A 25,643-nucleotide genomic window follows, 5' to 3' on the forward strand; every position below is an offset into this window, starting at 1 on the left:
TCTTTTTTTCCATTACTTTATCTGCTTTCTTTTCAAACTTTTGTCAGGCTCACCTTTCATTAATAAAATAATGTTGCTTCTTTTATTAAATCAGTCTGTTGTATTTCCCATGATGCTTAGCTTGTTAGGTCACACAGAACACAGCGAGGTCAAGGTGTGATTTAGTGCATAGAAGGTTAGCTGAGGTTAATTAACTGACTGCCTGGGCTCCTGCTATCTTCCATAGGAGGATAAAGAAACATCATTTTCAATGAGGAACAATGGTTCCTAGGATTAGATAAACTCCAGATTCCTATTAGATGTTCATAGAGTTTAACCTGACAATACCACCAGATAAGATAATCGCACCGCAGTGCCCTGTTCGGTGAAGGTGCAGAATGTTTTGTGTAGCGGACTTTAAGGTTTAAAAAAGTATAGTTATTTCAGCAGGAGAGTTAAACAATAGAAATAGAGAATGTACAAGGTTTTTTCGAATGTTTATTTAGCAACAAGGGTACTCTTTACCTAGTACGGCGCCCATCGCGGGCATCGCGGCCATCAAATGCACTAAAAAACGGGTGCGACGCGATGCCCGCGATGCCCGCGATTTCCCATAGGGAATAATGTTAAAAGTGTGATTGGACGCGATTTTACTGTTCAATGCCTCAATGCCCGCGATTTTTCCATAGAAAACAATGTTAAATGGGCCACAGAGCCCAATTAGTCCCCCTGAAGTCTGAAATGGCCCCCACAATTGTTAACGCAACCCCACGATCAACGTGAACCCGAAGTGTGGCGAGCGCAGCGAGCCCGAGAGGGGCGGCGGTACGCGTCCTCCGACCTTTTCATACCTCCACTATCCACGTCGGCGTGGAGTTGAGAATAGAATAGTGTGGCGAGCGCAGCGAGCCACCGAGCCCGAAGCGTGGCGAGCGCAGCGAGCCCCGCGAGGGGACGCGGATACCTTCACAGGTAAACGCGTCCCTTCGCGGGCTTCACAGGTATCCGCGTCCGCTCACCACGCTTCGGGCTCGGTGGCTCGCTACGCTCGCCACACTATTCTATTCTCAACTCCACGCCGACGTGGATAGTGGGGGTATGAAAAGGTCGGAGGACGCGTACCGCCGCCCCTTGCGGGCTCGCTGCGCTCGCCACGCTTCGGGTTCACGTTGATCGTGGGGTGGCGTTAACAATTGTGGGGGCCATTTCAGACTTCAGGGGGACTATTAGGGCTCTGTGGCCCATTTAACATTGTTTCCTATGGAAAAATCACGGGCATTGAGGCATTGAACAGTAAAATCGCGTTCTATCACACTTTTAACATTGATCCCTACGGGAAATCGCGGGCATCGCGTCGCACCCGTTTTTTTAGTGCATGCGATGGCCGCGATGCCCGCGATTTTTTACCCCCGATGACCGAGATGGACATCGTGGGCGCCGTGCTAGGTAAAGAGTACCGCAACAAGCTTTCCATCTTAATGAGAATTCTTTGACAGCCATACATAGGCGGTTCTGCCTCTCAGAGTGAGTCTCACAAGGAAATCCAGAGTTGGTAGCTTAAGGCCCCCATACACTATGCGATTTTGGGACGATTTCATCCGATTTCGGCACTTTGTGCCGATAATCGGATGAAATCGGCCCAAAATAGTAGGTATGTGACATTTGATCCGATCCGATGCGCGGTCCCGTGCGCATCGGACCGGATCAGGGAGGTCGGACGGTCTGTACATACGATCACGTCCGACCTCCCTGTATGCATATGCCTGCCACCTGACAGGCATATGCATACAGACACCGGGGGAGTAGTGGGGGCGGCCAGCGGCAGCGGTGGTGGGGGCGGGCAGCGGTGGTGGGGGCGGGCGGCGTGTGCGGTGAGCGCAGTGTACTTACACATAGCAGCAGCGGCGGGGACGGGACCGCGCAGTGGCGGCTATTATATTTTTAAAATACTTGTCAAATGATCGGCCGCTCTCTGATTGGCCGGAGAGCTCTCAGCCAATCAGAGAGCGGCCGGTCATTTGACAAGTATTTTAAAAATATAATAGCCGCCACTGCGCGTTCCGTCCCCGCCGCTGCTGCTATGTGTAAGTACACTGCGCTCACCGCAAACGCCGCCCGCTGCCGCTGACCGCCCCCCCCCCCCCACCGCCGCCGCCCGCCCCCACCACCGCTGCCCGTCCCCACTACTGCCGCTGCCCGCCCCCACTACTGCTCACCGCCCTGCAGCTCCCCGGGTTTTTTTTTACATGGGATAAATCGCATGCGATTTATCCCATGTAAAAATGGCACATCAAGTGCCAAATTGTATGTGAGCCTCCGGGGAGCTGCCGGGCGGCTCGCAGGTAAATTGGGTCCGACTTGTCCCTAGGACAAGTCGGCCTAATGTATGGGGGCCTTTAGTGGTAAGTAACAAACTTAAGATCGGCAGGCCAAGGTCAGTGCAAAGTCATAGCGCAGACAATGCCACAACTACTGGACAGGCAGAGGCAGTCAAGGAACACCTTTTTGTTGTCATACTCAACCACTTTTTCTTGGGTTCCCCAGGAGTTCTCTGAAAGGAAGATGCACGAAGCCAGTGTGGGGTCAGTATGCAGTGCACTGAGATCATATTATTTGTGTGGGCTGTTCACATTATCTCATTCCATTTCACTAGGGCTGGACTGGATGCGGAAGGGTGATCTGCTCTCCTGAGAGCCCATGGTGACTATGCAAAATTCATACCTTCTACAAGACTAGGCATGGTTGGGCCAAAGTACAACTCATGCTCCTTATATCTGTACAGCTTTAAAGTGAAGTAGAACAGCCTCTAGCCAATCCGGAGACTGTTCTCAGCAGCACAGATTATTCCAGGTTATACAGTATGTGTGCTCACCACTGGACAAGGCTGTATATGACAAGGGAAGTGTCATGGTGTGAGGAAGACACATACAGTCAAGGAAGAGAACAGAGTTATACTGGCTTTGCACAATGCAAGACAGTAGTTGCCATATTTGGCTAAGCATGCAAGGGTAGGCCAATTGTATGTATCTGCTTGATGTATGTATGTATGTATGTATGTATGTATGTATGTATGTATGTATGTATGTATGAGCTAACCTGCTCCTCCATGTGGTTGGAACTGCAGCTGACTAACAGCATCAGAGCTGTCCTTTACGATGATAATTGCATATGTTAGTGGATATTCAATTATTATCGATGCAGTAGCCATTGATGTGCAGCAAAGTAGGTGGGCAGATGTTAGTGCTGAGATAGTGGGCCTGATTCAGAGGTTGTCGCTGTGCAAACATGTTTGTGCACAAGTGATTTCAAAGAATGGGGTAATGCTTTTATGCGCAAGGAATTGCTGCCTGTATTTCTATTGAGATGAGGGAAACCACCCACGTGACCCTAAAAACAAACTGTAAAGACAAAAATATCTCAATATATGAAATATGGGCGCTTTGATAAATGGAGACTATTACTCCCATGTTAATGTATCCAATCCTGGTGTCTCTCTTCACTTTCTCTTTTCAAGGCCGATACATGAAATGACAAGAGAGATGGAGGGCAACTACCCTCGTGTAATACTGTTTGTCTGTAGGACCGGTCAAAAATTAATATTTTATGCTTAAAGAACACACTATATTTAGCAGCCTTTTTTTACAAGGGTTATCCCCTTTAAGAAATAATCACAAGGTGTACACATCAAAACATGTGCTTATTATTATTATTATTATTATTATTTTATTTATAAGGCGCCACAAGTGTTTCGCAGCGCCGTACAACGGAACAGTACAGGGAGACAAAACAGTATTACATTGAATAAATAACAAAAAAATAGAGTACAAATAAAGAGCGCCACAGTTAAATACACATTACAGCTTAAATATAAGTAGTGAGGACTCAATCAACATACAACTAGAGGCTTGAGGCCAATGATGGAGATGAGTATGAAGATGGTCACTGAGTGTTGGAGTAAAGGAGAGCTGTGAGTGAAGTGTGAAGAGAAGTGGGCTTTGACAACAGGAGGGAAGAGGGCCCTGCTTGGAGGAGCTTACAATCTAGTAGGAAGGGGAGACAGATAGTTTACAAGAGGTGCAAGCAAGTGGGTGGTGGCTAGATAGCAGGATGTAAACAGGCAAGGGGTCGAAGAACCAGCTAGTTTATGCAGTGGAAGGGTACGCTTTGATGAATAGGTGAGTTTTCAGTGCCCGTTTGAAGCTTTGCAAGGTCACAATAATCACAAGGTGTACACATCAAAACATGTGCTTTTGATGTGTACACCTTGTGAGTGTTTTCTTAAAAGGGGATAACCCTTGTAAAAAAGGCTGCTAAAAATAGTGTGTTCTTTAAGCATAAAATATAAATTTTTGACCGGTCCTACAGTCAAACAGTATTACACGAGGGTAGTTGCCCTCCATCTCTCTTGTCATTTCATGTATCGGCCTTGAAAAGAGAAAGTGAAGAGAGACACCAGGATTGGATACATTAACATGGGAGTATTAGTCTCCATTTATCAAAGCGCCCATATTTCTTATATTGAGATATTTTTGTCATGTTTGTGCACATGTTATGTCTGCCCCACCTGCAGTGCAGCATGGTGTTGTCTAAAATGTGCCCTGCGATCAGGTCTGAATTAGGCCCATAAAACCAAGACCATAAACCTCTAAAATACAGTTTTAAAGATTTATCCCATTAAGAAATATGGACCCATTATTAATAAATAATACAAAATATTTTTTTATTCCTTTCATTATAACACAAGTATAGAAACACTTTTACATATGACTGTTTCCTATTGTGTGGCACCAGTGTCAGAACTTGTGGGTTTTGAGCCCAGGTGCAAAATTATAATTTGGGACACCCCTCCTCTGCCCTAACCCAAGTTCACAATATGCAACACAGCATTGGGTGACAGGGAGAGGCAGAGGGTGTCAAGGAAAGGCAGGGGGAGGCAGAGGGTGCCAGGGAAAAACAGTGGGTGACAGGAAGAAGGTGACAGGTGCAGCAGTGGACCCCTTAGTTATCAGGGGCCCCGCTGCACTGCTCCTGCTGCCCCAGTGGTAGTTCTGCCTCTGTGCGGCCCAGTCTCTGCCATATTGCTAATCAAATGCTGTAGTTTATATAATTGGTGCAAACACAAATTAATTACCTACCCTCCCGGAAAGGTGGGCAACCCTCCCAGATACCGGTATTTGCATAACAGCCGCCTGCACCCCAAGCCACGGCTTGGTCTACGGGGGCTATTGCTACTGCCCCCTGGGTAAGTCACTACTAGGCCAGGAGGGGTGTAGTGTCGACATTTCATGTGTTCACATTTGAAATGTCAATGTGGTCAATGTCAAAATGCCAAGCATGTTGACAGTGTGTATTGTAAAGTACACTCTGCTCAAAATACCAGCACAAGTTTTCTGCAAATGTAAAGTGTCAATTTCTCTGTGGGTCACGTTTATGCCAGGTAGAGCACAGGGACTTTTAACCAACACTAAATAAAGCCCTTTCTTTATGTGATTGTCTATTATTTGGGCAAAAACTACTGTAGTTTCCCTGGAAACAAAATCTTACACATGGCTGCCATCTAGTGGTAACTGGTATAATTACACTGAATGTGGCAAGCTTTATTTGGCTTAAATCTCAAACATGATGGCAATCACAAACGGTTGTATTTTATTATTGTTATTATTATCGTTTATTTATCTGGCGCCACAAGGGTTCCGCAGTGCCGGACAATACATAGATGAGCGAAAAACAAGAGAAAAAAACGGATTACAGTTCAAAGCAATTTAGGACAAGTACATGGTAAATAAGGACAGTTACAACAGGGGACAGGACTAGGGAGGCCAATCCCGGGCCATTTTTTCAATCCCGGGATTCGAGATAAAAAAACTGTCAAACCCGGGATTCCCGGGATCCCGGATTGGCCTCCTGATATGCCCAATAATTAATAAATTACCTCTAAGCATAGAGGAAATGTGCGGCGGGCTGGCGGCATTTGAGGCGAGGTGACACTGTGTCCGTGGTGGAGGATGCAAGGTGACTGTCCCTCTGCGGGCTGGGGAGGAGTTGGGTAACTCGGTGTCCGGGCAGACGCGGTGGCGTGGGAATCAGTGTGTGGCTGCGCAGCGTGATGTGATCTCTCACATCGCGCTACGCAGCCACACAACTTTGTTGCCAGGCAGTGCAGCGTGATGTTAGAGGTCACGCTGTGCAACCACACAGTGTTAAAACACCGCTGCGTCTGCCCGGACTTCAAGTTAACCGCCTCCTCCCCGCTCAGTGGTACACATGAGAAGCCAGGCTTATCTTCCTCTCCCGCCGCTCTAATTTTGCCACTCCCCTTCAACAAAATCTGCTAATTCCATTGCTCCATATATCTCTAACCTCATCTCCATTCATACACCCTCCTGCCCTCTATGGTCGGCTGACGACTGTCGTCCCTCCTCCACCCTGATCACTGCTTCCCATGCTAGAGTACAGGACTTTGCCCGTGCGGCACCCCTTCAGTGGAACGCACTCCCTTGCTCCATTAGACTCTCCCCGACCTTGCAAAGCTTCAAACGGGTACTGAAAACTCACCTATTCATCAAAGCATACCCTTCCACTGCATAGACTAGCTGGTTCTCCGACCCCTTGCCTGTTTACATCCTGCTATCTAGCCACCACCCACTTGCTTGCACCTCTTGTAAACTGTCTGTCTCCCCTTCCTACTAGATTGTAAGCTCCTCTGAGCAGGGCCCTCTTCCCTCCTGTTGTCAAAGCCCACTTCTCTTCACATTTCACTCACAGCTCTCCTATCCAAACACTCAGTGACCATCTTCGTCCGCATACTCGTCTCCATCATTGGTCTCAAGCCTCTAGTTGTATGTTGATTGAGTCCTCACTACTTATATTTAAACTGTAATGTGTATTTAACTGTGGCGCTCTTTATTTGTACTCTATTTTTTTGTTATTTATTCAATGTAATACTGTTTTGTCTCCCTGTACTGTTACTTTGTACGTTGCTGCGAAACACTTGTGGCGCCTTGTAAATAAAATTATAATAATAATAATAATAATGAGAATGGCATGCACATTTGAATCCCGTAATCCCGGGATTGAAGCCTCCAATCCCGGGATTTAAATCCCGGCCAAAAATGCCCTAAATCCTGGGATCCCGCCGATCCCGATCCCGGGATTGGCATCCCTAGACAGGACACTGATACAATTATCAGGGTGGCAGAGATATACTCTAAGAAATGCATATGAGGAGAGAGGGCCCTGCTCATGAGAGTTTACATTCTAAAGGTTGTATAAACGTTTGTCCTTACAGCTTGAATATGGACTAAAGTAAAATAAAGTACTATAATGCCGACACAGTCTAAAGGTCGACATTGTCATCTTTTTACACCAGACATTGTGAATGTTAACAGTAGTTTCTTTTTTCTGAAACACTGATCACAAAATGTTACAATACACTATACATTAGAGTCAAGAAATACATAAAAAGGAAGATTTTTTTGTGATAAAGTCAAAGCTCATTAACATTTAAGCAGATCTCCAAAAAATAAATATTAAGGCCTAATGGTGTGTACACACAGTGCAATTTACCCTTCAATTTTGACTATATAGTCTAAATCGAATTGGGATCGCATAGACATCGAATGGAGATAGAACATGTTTTCAAGCTTTCTATCCAGATTTGATGCCGATGCACGCTCAGCTGAAATCGTCAAGCCAAGTAGACAGTGCAGCAATGACTGTATACTAGTGCAGAGTGAATGTAGATAGTATGAATTGTATGTAAATAGCACATGAGTTAGCAAAAATTGATCGAATCTTATTTGAATAGCAAAGGAATCTCATCTATATATGTCTAGTGTCCGTGATTAAAAGGTTTATGTTATCCCCCCCCTTCCAAAAAAAAAAAACAGTAAGGAGAATGATAAGCAGGTATAGCTTGCGGTAGCCATGTTAATGGTTAGGTTAGCTGGACACAGCACTTATTAGCAGTCTAGAGAAGGATAGAATGCATCACAGCACTAGGCGGGTTGCATTAGGGTCAGGGTCCCTGGGACACAGGATTCGGGTCAGGGCCCCTGGGACACAGGATTCGGGTCAGGGCCCCTGGGACTAGCTGTGGTGACTGGAATGTCAGTGAAGCTACAGAGACATATAATACTGGTCCTCCTTAAGTCTAGACTCAGGTGTTAACTATAACAAGTGACAGGAGATGGCAGTAGGCAGCTGGTTAGTGCACATATACCAGGGTTGCCGACCCTCCCGGAATTTCCGGGAGTCTCCCGAAAATCGGGACCCCCTCCCGGCCCCCCGGAAGGGTGGGCAACCCTCCCGGATTCAGGGGGGACCCCCGCTGTCCCCCTGATCGCGGCATTAAAATGCCGCAATCCTCGGGGCTCAGAGGAGGGGGCGGAGCTAAAACGACACAATCGCGTCATTTTAGCCCCGCCCCCTCCACGGAAATCTGTGAATTCCTTGTTTTACCAGCATGGGGGCGGGGCTTAGTGATGTCACTTGTAAGCCCCGCCCCCTGAGCGGCTGGTGAAACTCTCCTCTCCGGGCTTCTCCCGGAGAGGAGAATCTGAAAGTCGGCAACCCTGACATATACAAAGGACAAGAATGCAGGAATAGAATACAGGATACAGGAGTAAAAGTACAGGCTTGTATGAGGAAGGTTAGCAAGAATCCACATAAAGAAGAACAGCCATAACATGAGGCAGGAATACTGGATATCACAGGAAGATATCAGGATTGTACAGGACATAATATCAGGATGACGGGATGCTGTCTTTACACCAATAGAATCTAGGTCGACAGTCAAAATGTCAACCAATACTGGTCGAAGTCAGAAGTACTGTAGAGATGAGCGCCGGGGCTGAAGGTTTGGATTTGGATTCGTCGCCGGGATTTGGATTTGGCTTTGTCAAACAGCGGTGAAAGGCTTTGGATTTGGATTTTTTTCAAAAATGGTCAAAAACGCCCAAATCGCGTAATTTTTGCGTTTTTTTTGTCCCTAGATTAATATTGACCTCAATAACATTAATTTCCAGCCCTTTCCATACAATTTTGACCACTTTACAGCTCACAATGTTGTTTTCATTCAATTTAGGCCAAGGTCTGCAGCAAGCTGGCTGGTAATTAACACACGGAACTTCTGACAGTATCAGTATGGTGTATTGGGGTGTAGTACACACAAACAATGAATAAAGAATGGATTTTTTTACTTTAATTTAATTTGTTTTTATTGCACAGCTTGTATAACGCTGTGTGGATGCCGAACAATCACACACACTCCTTCTGACAGTATACTATGGGTGCAGTACACAAAGAATGAATATAGAAGAGAAAAATTGATTTGGAATTTTTTACTTTAATTTTAATGCGCAGCTTGTATAACGCTGCGTGGAGGCTGAACAGTCACACACAGACCTTCTGACAGTATATACTATGGGTGCAGTACACACAAACATTGAATAAAGAAGTGATAAATTGATTGGATTTTTTTACTTTAATTCATTTAAATTGAATTTTAATGCACAGCTGGTATAACGCTGCGTGGATGCAGAACAATCACACACGGAACTTGTGGTGTATACTATTGGGGTGCAGTAAACAGCAACATTTATTTTTATACTGTATTTATTTTTTATGGACGGGCCTTGGATAACACTGCGTGGACCGTGGAGGCAGAACTATCACCCACGGAACTTGTTCTGCTTCTGACAGTAGTATATATGTATGGTGTATTGGATTGCAGTGCAGCACACCAAAGTGAACACACCACTTGTGTGTTATTGTTTTCCAGGTCTCCTCACAGAATCACAAGTTAAGTAATTATCTCTACCTGTGGATCTTTTGTAATTTGCCAGTGAGTAAAGAGTGCACCTGCTAGGTGGTCTGGAAAACATGAACTGCTGGTAGCTCTTGAGGACTGGAGTTGGCCACCCCTGCATTAGGCTGACATGGTTTAAAGGGTCGATACAAGCAAAAGGTCGACAAAAAAAAAAAAAAGGTTGACATGGGTTTTTTCTGATTTGTTTTTAAAACCGACTTGTTCATACTTTAACCCTTTCAGTTCCAGCGCCTAGTCAGGCTCAACAGCCCTAGTAGCAGATCCAGTGGTGAGACACTTTAAAATAAGAACATTAACATTGTTCAACATTCAATGTAGACTATTTTTGATAAAAAAAAAAAACAAAGGACAATTAATAAAAACAATTAAACCAGACTGAATTGCAAAAAGACATTGATTGCAAAGGGTTAAGGGGTGTACACACGGTGCAATTGCCTTGCTAATACGATGTCCATGTCGACCTGTGTCGACAGAGACACGGAAAACCCATGTCGACATTTCCCATGTCAACCTTTTCTCCATGTCGACCTAATGCATGTTGACCCTTTTCATGTGTCAACCTCCTGCATACGGAACAATAGTGACTCTCGACCTACACACTGTTGACGTAGCGATCCACACCCTAGGATGACACAGTAGTCACAGTAATCCACACCCTAGGATGACACAGAGGTCATTAGGTTGACACTATTAAGGTCGACATACATTGGGTCAACCATTGAAGATGAACAGGCCTTAGGTCGACACCTAAAAAAAGGTTGACATGCCTAAGGTCGACAGGGTCAAAATGTTGATGTGGGCATTAGGTCGACATTGGGAAGGTCGACAGTCAAAATGTATTTTTTTTGCGTTTTTAGAGCCGACATGTGCCTAAAGGTGGTATTTCATGCCCCACCATCCAAAAGGGCGTGGAGGTAGAATAGAACAGAGGGTCACCACAATACCCGAAGCATGGCGAGTGCAGCAAGATTTGCGAGGGGATGTAGTGCACTTTTTTTGTGTCCATGTCGACTGTGTCGTCTAGCGGGGATAGTTAGGGTTAAGTTGCTGGTAGGGGGGACGGTTAGGACGAGGCTGTTGGAAAGGAAGGCTAGGGTTAGTAAATGCAGAGGAAAGTAAGTTTTATTAACTGACCCCTGCCTGGATACCCCTGGATGTGGGTATTAGTATTCTGGCCACATCACATGCCCATCAGCCGGTAATCCCATGCGCTGGTCATCCATAAGAAATAATAAGGTCATATACTACATACAGTACTTGCCTACAGATGTAGCTGGCCTTGTCTAGCTGGAGTCTGGCGGTCGGATCGGCAACAGCCAGCCACCGGAAGGGGACACGCGCGAGCATGATACCGCTCGCACGTCCCCTTCCGACAGAGCCCTCTGCCGCCTCCATGCCGCTCCCCGTCGGTGCCCGTAGCCCCCTGCACCCCCCTAACCCTGCCCGTCTCCCTGAAGCAGAAATGTCAGGGCCCGACCTGACCCTCTCCGTCAGGGAGAAAATGCTCTGTTCTTGGACTTCCCTGGTAATGTATGATTGCCATCACCTGTGGTCTTTCTAATCAATTACCTAGCTCCCCACAGGTGATGGCAATCATACATTACCAGGGAAGCCCAGGAACAGAGCATTTTCTACCTGACGGAGAGGGTCAGGTAAGCAACCCTGAGAAACAGGCAGGACAGAATCCCTGCCCATCTATGCTTCAGGGAGATGGGCAGGGATCCCGTCTCCCACCGCCAAAAAACTGGACGTGCATGTGTGTGAGATGCTCGTGCCTCCCATTCAGATGGAGTGCCTCTCCGCCAGCGATTGCCAGCGGGGACATTCTGGTGATCCCCGGCGCTGAATGAGAGGGGCTCCGACTGTACCTGACCTTCTCCATGAGGGAGAAAATGCTCTGCTCCTTCATTCTTCCCTGGTAATGTAGGATTGCCATCACCTGTGGTGAAACAACTTTCTTATCAATTACCCAGCTCCCCACAGGTGATGGCAATCATACATTACCAGGAAAGTCCAGGCATAGAGAATTATGAGGGCAAGTATGATACTACAGTATTTTTTTTTTTTTTAAGTTCATAGAAAGTCCCACAAAAAGAATATAGCAACACAGCAAAGGGGGTGAATTTAATACAGTATGTTATTACTCTGCGTCACTTCCTACCCTCCATGGGCGGATTCAGGGGGAAGGGGGCACACCCGGGCACGTGCCCTCCTGTCATTTCTGCCGGGCAAAGCTGGAACGTTTTCCCCATAGGATGACATGAAACCCGCTAATTCCGACCCCCACCCAGTTCCGACGGCCCGGCTGTCAATGACTGTCACTTCTGCCTGGCGGCAGAAGTGACAGTCACCAGTTACCGAGAGCATGTATTCATGTAATTCACATGGCAACGAATATGGAACCACTGGCAATGAGCGTGGAACCCTTGGCATGTAGGTAAGCAGCACAGTAGCATAATTTGGTACTTGTGTAGTTTCACGGCGCCACCGCGCGCACAGTCTGCAACAGAAACTTGGCAGCCTGCCAGAGGCTCTGTTTAACTGTGCGCGTGCCGCTCTAGCGCTGTATGACTGAGCTTGTGCCACTCTAGCTCTACGTTAATAGCGTAGTTTCCGGCCGGCCAGCAGCAGCGCGCTGCCCAGGCGCTGACAGGTCACTGTGGTACTTGTAGTTCCACAGTGAAACAGGCAGACCCCGGCACACCGCTGTGTCTCCCATGTACACGCTAAATTCAGACGCAAAAGCATCTGAATCCAGCCTTACCTGCAAGCCGCTAAGAAGGCTTGCAGTCTGGATCTAGGCGCTAAAGCACCTGGATTCACACTCCCTGCAAGCCCGTAAGAAGGAGGGGGGCGCAAAACCGTCTGAATCCAGGCGCCTTGCAAGCCGCTAAGAAGGAGGGGGGACGCCTGGATTCAGACGCAAAAGCGTCTGAATCCAGGCGGCCCCCTGCTGGCCGCTAAGAAGCCGGGGAGTCTGGATTTAGACGCTTAAGCCTCTGAATCTAGGCTCCCTGCAAGCCGCTAAGGTGTTGGGGCATCTAAATCCAGATGCTAAAGCGTCTGGATTTAGTTGGGTGTAGGAGTACATCTAAATTTAGACGCAAAAGCATCTAAATTTAGCTGGGTCTAGGGGTACACTATTAAAACCCACCCTCAGTGCCACTAGTCGACCCCACAGCTGTCGACCTTGTAAATCCCACTATCCACGCCCACCCGAAGCGTGGCGAGCGGCGGCGGTACGCGTCCTACGACCTTTTCATACCCCCACTATCCACGTCGGCGTGGAGTTGAGAATAGAAAGTGTGGCGAGCGCAGCGAGCCACCGAGCCCGAAGCGTGGCGAGCGCAGTGAGCCCCGCGAGGGGACGCTGACACCTGTGAAGCCCGCGAGGGGACGCAGATAGCTGTGAAGAGCAGAGCTCGCCACACTTTCTATTCTCAACTCCACGCCGACGTGGATAGTGGGGGTATGAAAAGGTTGTAGGACGCGTACCGCCGCCGCTCGCCATGCTTCGGGTGGGCGTGGATAGTGGTGTTGATTCAGGAACACATTCACACCTGCACACTCACACACCTGAGACAGTAAAGACGACATTTTTGGCAACTGTTAACTTTTTTTAAGTTGAAATTTAACTGGAAGATAACTGGAGAATATAAGTGATTTGAATGACATGTAAGTAATCAGCGTAAGAACAAGTTCAACATTAATTAAAAAGTCATGATTAATCGGTAGAACAGGAAGGAGCTTCTGCGTCAACGTCACCGCCAGCACTTGCACAGGAAGGATCTGCTGCGTCAACGTCACCGCCAGCACTTTCAGAGGAGTCAGCCGGCTCGGCGCTCTCATCCTCTTTCTCGACCAGGGGGAGCAGGGTCAGAGCATGCAAGATGCGTAGGAAGGGGTCCTGGGCGCCTAAACTCTGCCTCCACATAAACTCCTGGAGGTAGGAGTCCAGGTGATGGCGCGCGGTACCCCTTTGGCGCTTATTACGCCACTTGCAGCTGCCCCAGAGGTGCTCTATATTCTGGGTGTGCACCCCAGTGTCCGGGTCAACGAAGTTCAACTTATGATTCACCTTCCCGTGGACGTAACCGGCCTGCTGGAGTTGCTGGGTGTTGTAGGCCCTCCAACAGTCCGTGTAGACGGTGGTGCCGGGCTCAACATGGGCCTCGATGGCAGCCATCAGGGTGGCCGCATCCCGCCGCTCCACCGCAGTCATGAAGCACTGCCCGGTCTCCCTGGATATGCCCCCGAATACCCACTGCTGGGGCAGGAGCTGTCCAACATTACTTTTCCTCTTTACATAGAGGCTCTCGTCGACCTCGACGACATGACCCGGGCCTCCGATTCGCCACTGAGGCTGTGCCAGCAGGTCCACCGTGCAGGCCTCCCTCATCAAGTTATTGTATTGCACGGCTGTTTTCTGCGAAATATTCAGCTGTCTGTCGCAGAATTTAATGCTGGTCAGCTTTTCTGCCCAGCAATATAGGAAGCGGATGAGGGTCACAAAGCTGAGGTGAGACCCCCGAAACCACTGAGCAGACCTGACGCTCACCTTCTTGCGGCAGCTGCGAATGTGGCAGTGCCACATGCGCTCCTTTACACTGAGCCTCATGGGGTGGCCATTGGGGCAGGTCATGGTCTGCGGCAGGAACTGGCGGGCCTGCAAGAAAGCCACCGTCTCCTCCTCCGTCTGCGGCAGATTAAACAGCGTCAGACGCTCTATCGCCATAGTCAGGTTCGCCACTGCCATTATGCACCTCAGTCTCTCACACAGGGCTACTGCTGACTGACTGACTACGCTAACTGTGTAGCGTTCTGACTGACTACGTAATGCTGTCCGCGCGCGGCTAATCAGAAGTGCTGGGAGTGTGAATTCAGACGCTAAATGCGTCTCAAAGTGCCTAAAATGTTAGCGCCTTCATTGGGGACACCCCCTGTGGTAGCAGTGTGCCGGGGTGTGCGATTTAGAAGCCCCATTTGTCTCCTTTTTACACGGTACATTTTATTACATTTCAGCTAGAGTGGCACGTGCAGCACTACGTTACATTATAGCTAGAGCGGCACCTCTGGCAAGCTGCCAAGCCTCTGGCAAGCTGCCAAGTTTCTGAGACAGAGTGTGCGCGCGGTGGCGCCGTGAAACTACACAAGTAGCCATAATTTTTAATAGGCATTATGGTTTTTGGCATAATACATAATGGACATGATGTGTGGCTTAACGTGTAATGGGCATTATGGTGTCAATTTTTAATGCCCACCTTTGGTGAGCAATGTCCCTGTTCATGAAGCATATTGTGAATTTTGTCTCTATCCGTATAGCATTATGTGAATTTTGGCACAATCCATGTGGCATTATGTGAGTTTTGGCACAATCCATGTGGCATTATGTGAATTTTGGGTCATTTCATTTGGCATAAAGTGTAAGGGGCAAGTATAATGGGGTCTAGATTTTGTTGCATAATGGGTAGAAGTTGTATATGGTGTGGTACACTACATTCAAGGACATGCCCCCTTTTGAGTGGCCACACCCCTTTCCAGAGCACGCCTTTGGCGCACGCACAACTACATCCTTCACTTTAGTCGCCAAGGTGGTCCTGTGTACTTTAAACACCAGGGCCTATTTTTAATCCCAATCCCGCCCTCCGTCTGCTCTCCTCTCTCTCCACTCTCTTAGCATGTATACTGGCACCACCAACACCCCCCCCCCCCATCCAAAACCCTCTCCTATCATGGTGCCCCCCCCCTCCCCCCCCCCCCCGTCAATTTCTCCTGGATCCACCCCTGCTACCCTCTTATATCTCAGTTGCTTTGCTGCTTTGAACTTCCTATTTGTTTCTAGCTTGTGATCTGACACCCTGTATAAAGCCATGCTGTACCATTGTAAAATGACTGGAAGGCACCAATCAACAGCATTTAAAATGAGTGAAATGAAAGCAAACAGGAGAAGGTAAATGCTGTGTCTAAATGAGGAGACGTCGCTCAGTGTATTCCTGACAAATACACTGTTAATCCATGTGATTACTTCTAGTCCACTTACATTGATGCAGGTCATCAGTCTCTGCAGTGGCACGGAGATATTTGCATACGGCTGTCCTAGCAACATAGCCCCAGTTACACATTCATTTAACATCATGGCAGCATTTTCCTAGCAAATGACCTGTGCATAAGCAGTGTATCACAGCCAGGGCCAGGCGGACTGAATATTGGCCCTTATTCAGATCTGGTCGCAGTTCAAATTTGTTCTCAAAATGGTCAAAACCAATGTGCACTGCAGGTGGGGTAGATGTAATATGTGCAGTGAGAGTTAGATTTGTGTGAGTTATTTTGTTTCTGTGCAGGGTAAATACTGGCTTCATCATATTTACACTGCTATTTAGATTTCAGTTTTAATACACCACACCCAAATTTAACTCTCACTACACATGTTACATCTGCCCCACCTGCAGTGCACATGATTTTGCCCATTTTGAGGACACATTTGTACTGCGATCAGATCTGAATAAGGGCCTTTGACCACGGCATTTAAAGCACATGCCTGTTCCCTGCTATAGGATCAATGCAAAATATGGTTAAATGCTGTTTCCACCGATTCACTGCCAGCGGTTGCCATTTAAAACTCCAATCCATGTAATAAGTGCCAGTGCCCACCGTTCCCACCACCAGCCCCACAATCACTGCCAGTGGTTGCTATTTCTAATGCAAGTCCCCACAATAGATTTGTTATAGAGCTAATGTAATGAAAATGTCACTAAATATCAGCAACAGCCCATGCAACCCACACATGCAAACAAATCAAACCATAGATGAAGTCATGTGTTATATCAAATGACACAGGGAAAAGTATTGAACACATGAAGAAAGAGAGGTGCAAAAAGGCATGGAAAGCACAGACACCAGCCGAAATCTATCAGTAATTACAAAGCAATCCTGCAAATTGATATATCCTGGTTCATTCCCAAAACAAGGACGTAACTACCATAGGTGCAAAGGGTGCAGCTGCTATGGGGCCCAGAGCTGATGGGGGCCCATCTTTACTGTCTAAAGCTGTGTACACAAGGGTGCGATAGGGGCTGAAATCGCTGGGAATATGGTCGCTGGAGACCATATTGCCAGTGATGGGAGTGTGCCCCGGCGATAAATCACCGGGTACGTGCTCCCGTTTTCAGCCCCGTTCTAATCGCTGGTCGCAGGAGCTTGCTTCTGCGACCAGCTGATTACCTCTGCGGCTCCCCCGGCAGAGGTTCCTTTTCATCATCGACCATCTCTGGTTGCTGATGAAAAGGAGAAACTGAGCAATATATCTCCCCGTGTGTACGGGGCTTTAGTAACATGTTTTACATACATTTATCACCATCAGTTGCTAAGTAAGGGTGCCCTTATAAACTTTTGCTATGGGCCCTACGAATATCGAGTTACGCCCCTGGCCCCAACTTAAAAAGGTGTCTCGTTACACAAGAAACATCTCATGATGTGTAAAAGCAAAGTGCTCTCTCAAGACCTTCACTTACTTATTGTTGCAAAATAAATTGATGGCATTGGTTACAAATGATTTCTAAACGTCTGACTGTTACAGTGTCAATACTGTTGGGGGCATAATAATTTCACTATAAACCGGCCATGACCAAGATATCTGACAGAGGAGTGAAAGGAATTATCAGAGGAATTGTCCAAGAGCCTTGTGGAGAGCTTCAGAAAGATCTGAAATTAGCAGATACAGGGCCAGATGCAATAAGCTGCAAAAGGGATACAATGGAGAGTGATAAACAACCCTCAATCAGATTCTGTCTGACATTTTTCAAACACAGTTTGTGACATGGCAGGTAGGAGCTGATTGACTGGTGGTTTATCACTCTCCATTTTAACACTTTTGAAGCTTAGTGCATCTGGCCCTCAATTGAGGAAAGAAACAGCCCATGCATTGTGCTTAACCCTAATGGCCTGTAGGCAATGCTCACCATGCAAGGATCCATTGCTGAAGAAAGAGCAGGTTGAAGCTTGTTTAAAGTTTTCTGCACAACATTTGGACAAGCCTGTGAAATATTTGAAGCATTAAGGCATACCTTCCAACATGACCCTCTCCAGGAGGAACACAATGCTCTGCTCCTGGACTTTCTTCTTAATGCATGATTACCATCACCTGTGTAGAAAAGGTTAATTGATAAGAAAGGTGCTTAAACACAGGTGATGGCAATCCAGCATTAAGAGGGAAGTACAGGAGCGAAGCAATGTGTCCCTACTGGAGAGGGTCATGTTGGGAGGTATGTTAAGGGGCCCCTTTATCAATCAATACTCGCGGCTAAATCCCTGGTTAGACACAAATATTAAGTATCACCCTAATGTATCAGGCGGGACTGCAGCAGGAATCTCCGATCCCTGCTGCGATCCCTCCTGTACCGGCGTCGGCCACATACCCCATAGGTTTCTGAGATGGCGGTAGCCCATTGTAGCCTATGGGCTATGGATCGCACTGCCACTGGGGCAGTGCAGTCGGTGGGGGGTCAGCACTAACCGAGCATACGCAGACCCCCCTCGATAATCCCTTAATTTGTGAATTTGTTGATCAGCAATCAACTCTGAATCTGGCACTTAGGGGCCAATTCAGGATCGCTATTACTGCGCATGCGCAAACCCTGACAGCAAACGGCTTTGGCACGTAACACACTTGCCAGGCTGTTCACTGCGGGGAGGGCTGGGGGCAGATGGTGGAGGGCACAGGGTAACGCCCAGTGTTTTATGGGCATCCCTATAAAAACACTGGATGTTCCCCTGTGAATGTGGGTGGGCAGATGCCTGCCAGGGGCTGGCGACTGGCGTCGCAGGACATAAGCCGCCCGCCCCAGATCAGACTGACTCTTATTTGCGAAGTTGGGAGAAAGCATTCGGTGGTCGGTGACTATTGAATGATGTCTCCTGCTAGCAACTGCATTGGATGGGATGTGTTCTGGTACGCATGGTACTGAGAGGATTCGGCGGTGGGACATTCGGAGTGACCGCTGCTTAGCGAGTGACCGCTGCTTAGGGAGCAGTGTTGTATTAGGCCCTTAATCCAACTGAAAATCTATGGAAAGCATTAAAGATCAGAGTTCATGGAAGGGGCCCACAGTGTGAATAAATGGGCCCAAATCCCATGTGAGCAATGCATACAACTACTTTCTCCATACAGAAGGTGTCTCGAAGCTGTCATAACAGACAAAGGCTTTTGTACAAAGTATTACATAAATTCAGTGGCGCAACTATTATTTAAGCTCCCGGTACTTATGAGTTATCTGGGCGCCCGATTTTTTGATTGTATGCCTTAAGTTAAGGCATACAATCAGATGCGATGCGATGCGATATCGCATCGCATCGCATGCGACCATCGGATGCGATGACCCGATTTTTCCATAGGAATCAATGTTAAAATGGACAGAGTCCATTTTAACATGGAATTCAATGGGAAAAAGGGGTCCTCTTCATACCCCTACTATCCAAGTGGGCATGGAGTTGGATATAAACCTGTGGCGAGCGTAGCGAGCCACCGAGCCCGAAGCGTGGCGAGCGAAGCGAGCCCCGCGAGGGGACGGTATTCTGTGTCCCCTCGCGGGGCTCGCTACGCTCGCCACGCTTCGGGCTCGGTGGCTCGCTACGCTCGCCACAGGTTTATATCCAACTCCATGCCCACTTGGATAGTAGGGGTATGAAAAGGACCCCTTTTTCCCATTGAATTCCATGTTAAAATGGACTCTGTCCATTTTAACATTGATTCCTATGGAAAAATCGGGTCATCGCATCGCATCGCATCGCATCCGATGGTCGCATGCGATGCGATGCGATGTGCCCGATCCGACCCGATTTAGAAATCGGGCGCCCGGATAACTCATAAGTACCAAGCTCCCTCCCCGCCGCACATTTTGGCAGCGCCTCCCCTTTACCCCCCCCCCACCCGTTTATACCTCCGCCGGTACCTGCCGCTGTGCCGCATCAGTCTGCGGTCCCGAACGGGTCTCCCGGCTCCTGCTAATGAAATTGATACTTAAAAATGGCTGCCCCCGTACAGCAGACCGTTTTTAAGGATGCTAGAGGAGGCGCATACCATAGCCCATAACCCAGCCTATCACTAGGGCGGCTAGCAAGATCACTTTGCCCTGGGATCCCTGATATCAGGAAATTACAGGTGCTGCTGATTAAACACCTGGCTACTGCTCTAAAACCTGGTTTGGTTCCTCCACATTACTTTGATGTGGGGAGATGCTGTCCCTGCCACGACGGCAATAACCCAGGTGGATTTGGTGGTTTGAAAGGGGCATTATTTAGACAGGTTTAGATGATTTGCCTAGCTAAATCTGGTGCTTTTTTAGGCACCTCAATACCAATGGAGAAGTAATTCACTTGTTCTGTTGGGTGCCTGTTTGTATAGATGGCCAGCAGTAAAACAATTTAATTAAGCCCAAAGACTGCACACCTTAGAGACCTTGACACCAACAGAGGAGAAGTGTATGTGTGTGTGTGGCCTTGGAAGAACCTCGCCACATTTAGAAGTGCCTGTGGAAGCCAATCAAATCTGGAGATAGGGTTTAGTGTTTCAAAGGTCACTAACCCTCGATAGTTGATGGCCAGCCCTAACAGACATTTTTGTTAAAAGGTTATAAAGGACTACTACTGGTTAAAAATTGAGTTTACCTTTGCACAAAATGCCAGATAGGAGTCCATGTTGATCTACGTATGTCGACAACATAGCCTTAATTTAAAAAAAAAACAACAATGTCAAACTTTTGCCATGTCAACCTTTTGCTTGTGTCTACCTTTTGACCATGTCAACCTAATGCATGTCAAACTTTTTGATGTATGAACCTTTTGACTGTCGACCTAGATACTGTCGACCTAACAACCCCGTACCCGTAAGCAAGTATTAGCTTGTGTACTCTCTCAGGCTATTCCGGTACACTAAAGCTGCTTTCACATCGCATAAACGATGCCGTTCCAATGCCGTTTTTTTACCATCACTTTTTTAAACGTGTAGGATCCTGCTTTTAACACTTTTAACGTTTCAAAATACCGGTATTCTGTAACCGGTAAAATGACAATGGAGCTTTCACATTGCAGCTGTCCTGGTTTTAAAACAATAAAAAACCGGCAATATACTGTGTTAAAGCTGCAATGTGAAGCTGGTTTTAGAAAATGCATCCAGCCAGCAGGGAACAAAGAACACCGTATGTCAGACATGTGGTTTCTGTTTTAAGCAAAGGGAGACCTTCCATCATGCATTGATTTTAAAACGCAGTCCGTGATATTTTAGTATAATGTCTTTTTAAATAGCTGAAACTTGATCTTTTAATTTGGTGTCATCAGCGCAACAAAACATATGTAATGTAATAGATTTCAGCACCTAATGTGTCATTTGCTCACCTTGCCGGGAATAAACTGTTAAATGACACCAGCGCTCGGAAATACTCCTAATCCCCCCCACTTTCCCCGGCACGATTACTCCTCGAATCTTGAGCTCACAGGCGCTGAAATATAAATTACAAGCTCTATTTTTGGCTTAATGATCCTGTGACTTATTTTAATCTGCAGACACACGGGCATATTTCAAATAACAGAGAGATAGAAAGAGAGGGAAGCAAGTTGAAATGATGGATCTGGAGTGGAATACCTAACTTTTAATTGAAAAATAATTATATCCACTTAATCACTTCAAATGAGGGTTGTAATTCGCGTTCAGAGCATAATAGAGGAATACAGGGACTGCGGCTCCTGGAATAATGAGAACCTGGCTCTGCATCGTTTGCTAATAGCAGGACCACTCCTTTACCCCATTGTCTCTCAGATTAATTCCAAGGAGGCCTATTAGTTGGGAGAAATTGGTTTTGCCATTAAGAACTTGTGCTGGAGAATGAGTGACGGATGAGAGCCGCTCTTCAGATAATACCGCTGCTTTGTCAATTTGTTTTCAATTGTTTTATTGGGTAATTGCTCCCGCTGGAAGCTTCTGGTCAATTTAATCCTAAATGTGATCCGTAGCCAAGCTTTAATGATATGACCTGAAAATTAGGGGGATTTGTGATGCTGGGTCTGTGCGTCAGAATTCAGATCATTGAGTGTCAGCGTTATTGCTGCTGATTTCTGTGTGGAGTCAGCTGGTCTGTCTGTCAGCCTACAGTCACACGGCTGGAATTTGAATCTATACTAATAAGATGGTCATAATAAAAACGTATACAGGTGGGGTCTGTCTTATCCGTGTATTCCAAAAACCAAAATATTCCAAAAACCAAAACTGTGGTTTTTCAGAATATTTCATGTTTTTTTTTTTTTTTTCATACTTACCTCCTTCCCTGATGACCATGGTGGCCTCTGGGATCCTCTTCAGCGGGGGGGGGGGGGGGGGGGGGGGGGGGGCTCTGGGATCCTCTACCATCTCCGTGCACTTGCATAATTCACCCCTGGGACTGGAGATGCCACTGAAGAGGATCCTGAAAACCGTCGTGGACGCCGGGGGACACCCTAAACGTCGGGGTACCATCGGCGGACCACAAGGGGACCAGGTAAGTACGGTTACATTTTTTTTCCAAAAACCGAAAAAATCCCTTATCTGAAATGCTCGTGGTCCCGAGCATTTTGGAAAGATCAGTTGATGTAAGCATAATGAAAGTATACAACACTAATATATAGAGTGAGATGCAGCAAGTGTCCAAAGCTCCGAAAATGCAGTTTTTGGAGGCGTGTCTGTGATCCGAATTTGCACCAAGGGTCTGATTCAGACCGGTTAGCAAGGTTGCAATTATTGCAGATGGACAAAATCATGCTGCACCGCAGGTGGGGCAGATGTAACGTGCAGAGACAGGTAGGTTTGGGTGTGTTCAAACCAATGCTATAAGACTCCCAGCTTCAAAGTTGCATATGCAACCAAAATTAAATATCTTAATAAGGTTTTTTCAGACACATTTTGTGATTCTGTTGTGCACCCAACCCTACATAAAGTTCTCTGCGGGCAAACTGACAGAAATGCTGCTGTGCTATTAGGACTTGTAAAGACTTTCATGATGGGAGAATGATTACTGGCACCATAAATCCAGTTCTCTAGAGCGAGTGTGTGAACAGTAGCAGCCATTGATCCTTGCTCTATGTGTACAGTGCAATCAGCAGGTCTGTCTGTTATATATCATTTAGGCATTATGCATAACTCGTCAATGACTGTGAAATAGAAATATAGATGATCTAGATTTTATGATTGTGCATATAGGTCTGCTAATGTATGGAAAACAGTATGAACCAATAACGAACTTCCAGGTGTTTGCACTTAGTAATGCACGGTGAGACACTTGAGAGGCAATCAACGGGATACGGTCATTGGGTCACCAGCAAGTTGTTAGACAGTCATTAGGTCGACACCATTTCATACCTCCCAACTGTCACGATTACATCGGGACAGTCACGATTTTCGGGTCCTGTCCCGCTGTCCCACCCGCGGCAGGCATTGTCCCGCTGCAGGGGGTGGCAGTTGGGAGACCCCCCAATCTAATAGAATAGACGCTGTGCGCATGCGCACAGTGTCTATTCTCGTATGAAAATGAGGTTGCGACTAATTAGCATAAGCCACACCCTCATTTGCATACGCCCCACCCCCTTTTCGGTCCCTATTTCCCCAACACAGAAGTTGGGAGGTATGCCATTAGGTCGACATGAATTTAGTTCGACATGTGTCTAGGTCGACATGCAGGAAGATCGACATGAGTCTAGGTCGACAGGGTCATTAGGTCCACAGGGTCATTAGGTCCACATGGGTTAGGTCGACAGTCAAAGGGTTGACATGGGGTTTTTCACTGTTTTTTGAGCCAACATGTGCCAACAGGCGGTATGTAATGCCCTACTATCCACTAGGGCATGGTGGGAGAATAAAATAGTGTGCCTGAAGCATTGCGAGTGCAGCGAGCCATGCGAGGGGACACAGTGCACTTTAACCTGTGTCCAGTTGGGTGAAAAACCATATCAACCTTTTGACAGTTGACCTAATGACCCGATCGACCTTATGACCCTGTCTACCTAACCCATGTCAACCTAGACTCATGTCGTCCTTCCTGCATGTTGACCTAGACACATGTTGACCTAAATGCATGTCGACCTAATCGTGTCGACCTAATCACTGTCTAACAACTTGCTGGTGACCCAATGATCGGCACCCATTTAAATGCACACAAACTACTCCTAAGAAAACTGATAGCGGAGTATAATTTTAACATGATAACAAAATATAATTGAAAAATAAAAATAACCTGGTTTGGTTATACAAAATGTTTTCTAACTTTACTACTGTATGTGGCTGTCTGTGGGGAGCTTTAGTCATACAATAAAGATGGTTGCACAACGGGGAAGTCCTGCAGCTAGTACTAATGATTACGGATGTGCACCAACCGCCATGTTTTGGTTTTGGACCTGTATCACACTTGCCCGGCTGGCTCACGAAAACACCCCGGAAGGGCAGTGTCACCCAGTTGCACAACCCCACCAAAACCACCCCACCCCTGGGCCGCCCTGCAGCCGTCCTTGAAAGTGGTAGGTTGACAATGCAATTTGCATTAAATCCATGCCCTCCGGTAATCTTGGCACTGAAAATCAGAGGGCAGTGTCACAGTGATCTGATCACTCATCCATGCCAGCGTACTGCCACTCATGTTGTGGCCACACTGCCTATTGTACCAATCTGGTTGTGTCTTGCCATATGGGGCAGCCAAAAAATCAACAGGCATGATCTGTATGAATTTGTGTTTTGTTCCAATTAGGAAAGTCCACTCTCATGTGTTTTTTTTTTTTTGGTTCCTTATTTTTCTTAAATGCTAAAAATAGCGACAATATAATTTGCTCATTGTTTTGCTCACTTCAGTATTACTTACCTCAATAACATTAATTTCCAGTCATTTCTCATTCCCACCACACTTTGGCACCAGGCATACAGTAATGGTCCTGCCACACATTGGCACCACACAGAAGGGTCCGCAACATACAGCACCTGGAGTGTTGTCTATGCTCTATAAAATTTCAGAGTCTTCCAGATATTCTGGGACAGTATTCAAGTATGATTTAGAGGACTCTAGCCCAACAACCTCATCACTTTGACCTCATCACTCACATCGATTTTCTGGCACCGTTGGTTCCAGGTTTGAGGTGTATTAAAGGTGTGTCCAGACCTCAGGTACCAGAAAAATCGGTGTCCAACCTGTGCTATTAGTCTTATTATTATCAGTCATTGAATTTTTTTTCAATAATCATTATTAGCCATGCCACTCAGGGATCAGTTCATTGAGTCATGAGTTGGCATTTTGCCCCACCCGCCGTTAATTGAATCAACCCTATACTATTAAATATCACTTATAAGGCCTTATTGAGTGTTGAATGTAAATGGTCTTTCAAAATACTTCCCCTCTTTGTATATGGAATGTTTGGGAGGCTCACAAAAATCACATGGCCCTCCAGGCCCACTGAAGAGGTGGGCAAGTCCCTTACTTTCCCTGGAGGTCCCTTGCATACAACAGAGTACAAAAACAGACTGGAACCTGATGGCTGAAATACGTTATCGTAGCCCTGCTCCCAGCTATACAATGCCTGGTTTTTGACACTGTCTAGTTGGGGCGGAGTCACAGTGATGCAATTGTGGAGCTATGTCTATGGCCAACCCACCTTTCCACTTGACCATACCCCCTAACTTCCTGTCCCGCTGCCCTCTCCCGGAGGAGAAGAAAGCAAAGCAGGGAAGTATGGACTTGAGGCGTGGCTTGACTGAGTATAGAAATTGCTTAATATAGTGGCATGTAAAACAAGTAAGTTTAATTAACGGCATTATCAAACTGCAGTGCGCATG

This window comes from Crinia signifera, chromosome 3, assembly GCF_055691185.1.
Source record: "Crinia signifera chromosome 3, ASM5569118v1, whole genome shotgun sequence".
Taxonomy (NCBI): Eukaryota; Metazoa; Chordata; class Amphibia; order Anura; family Myobatrachidae; genus Crinia; species Crinia signifera.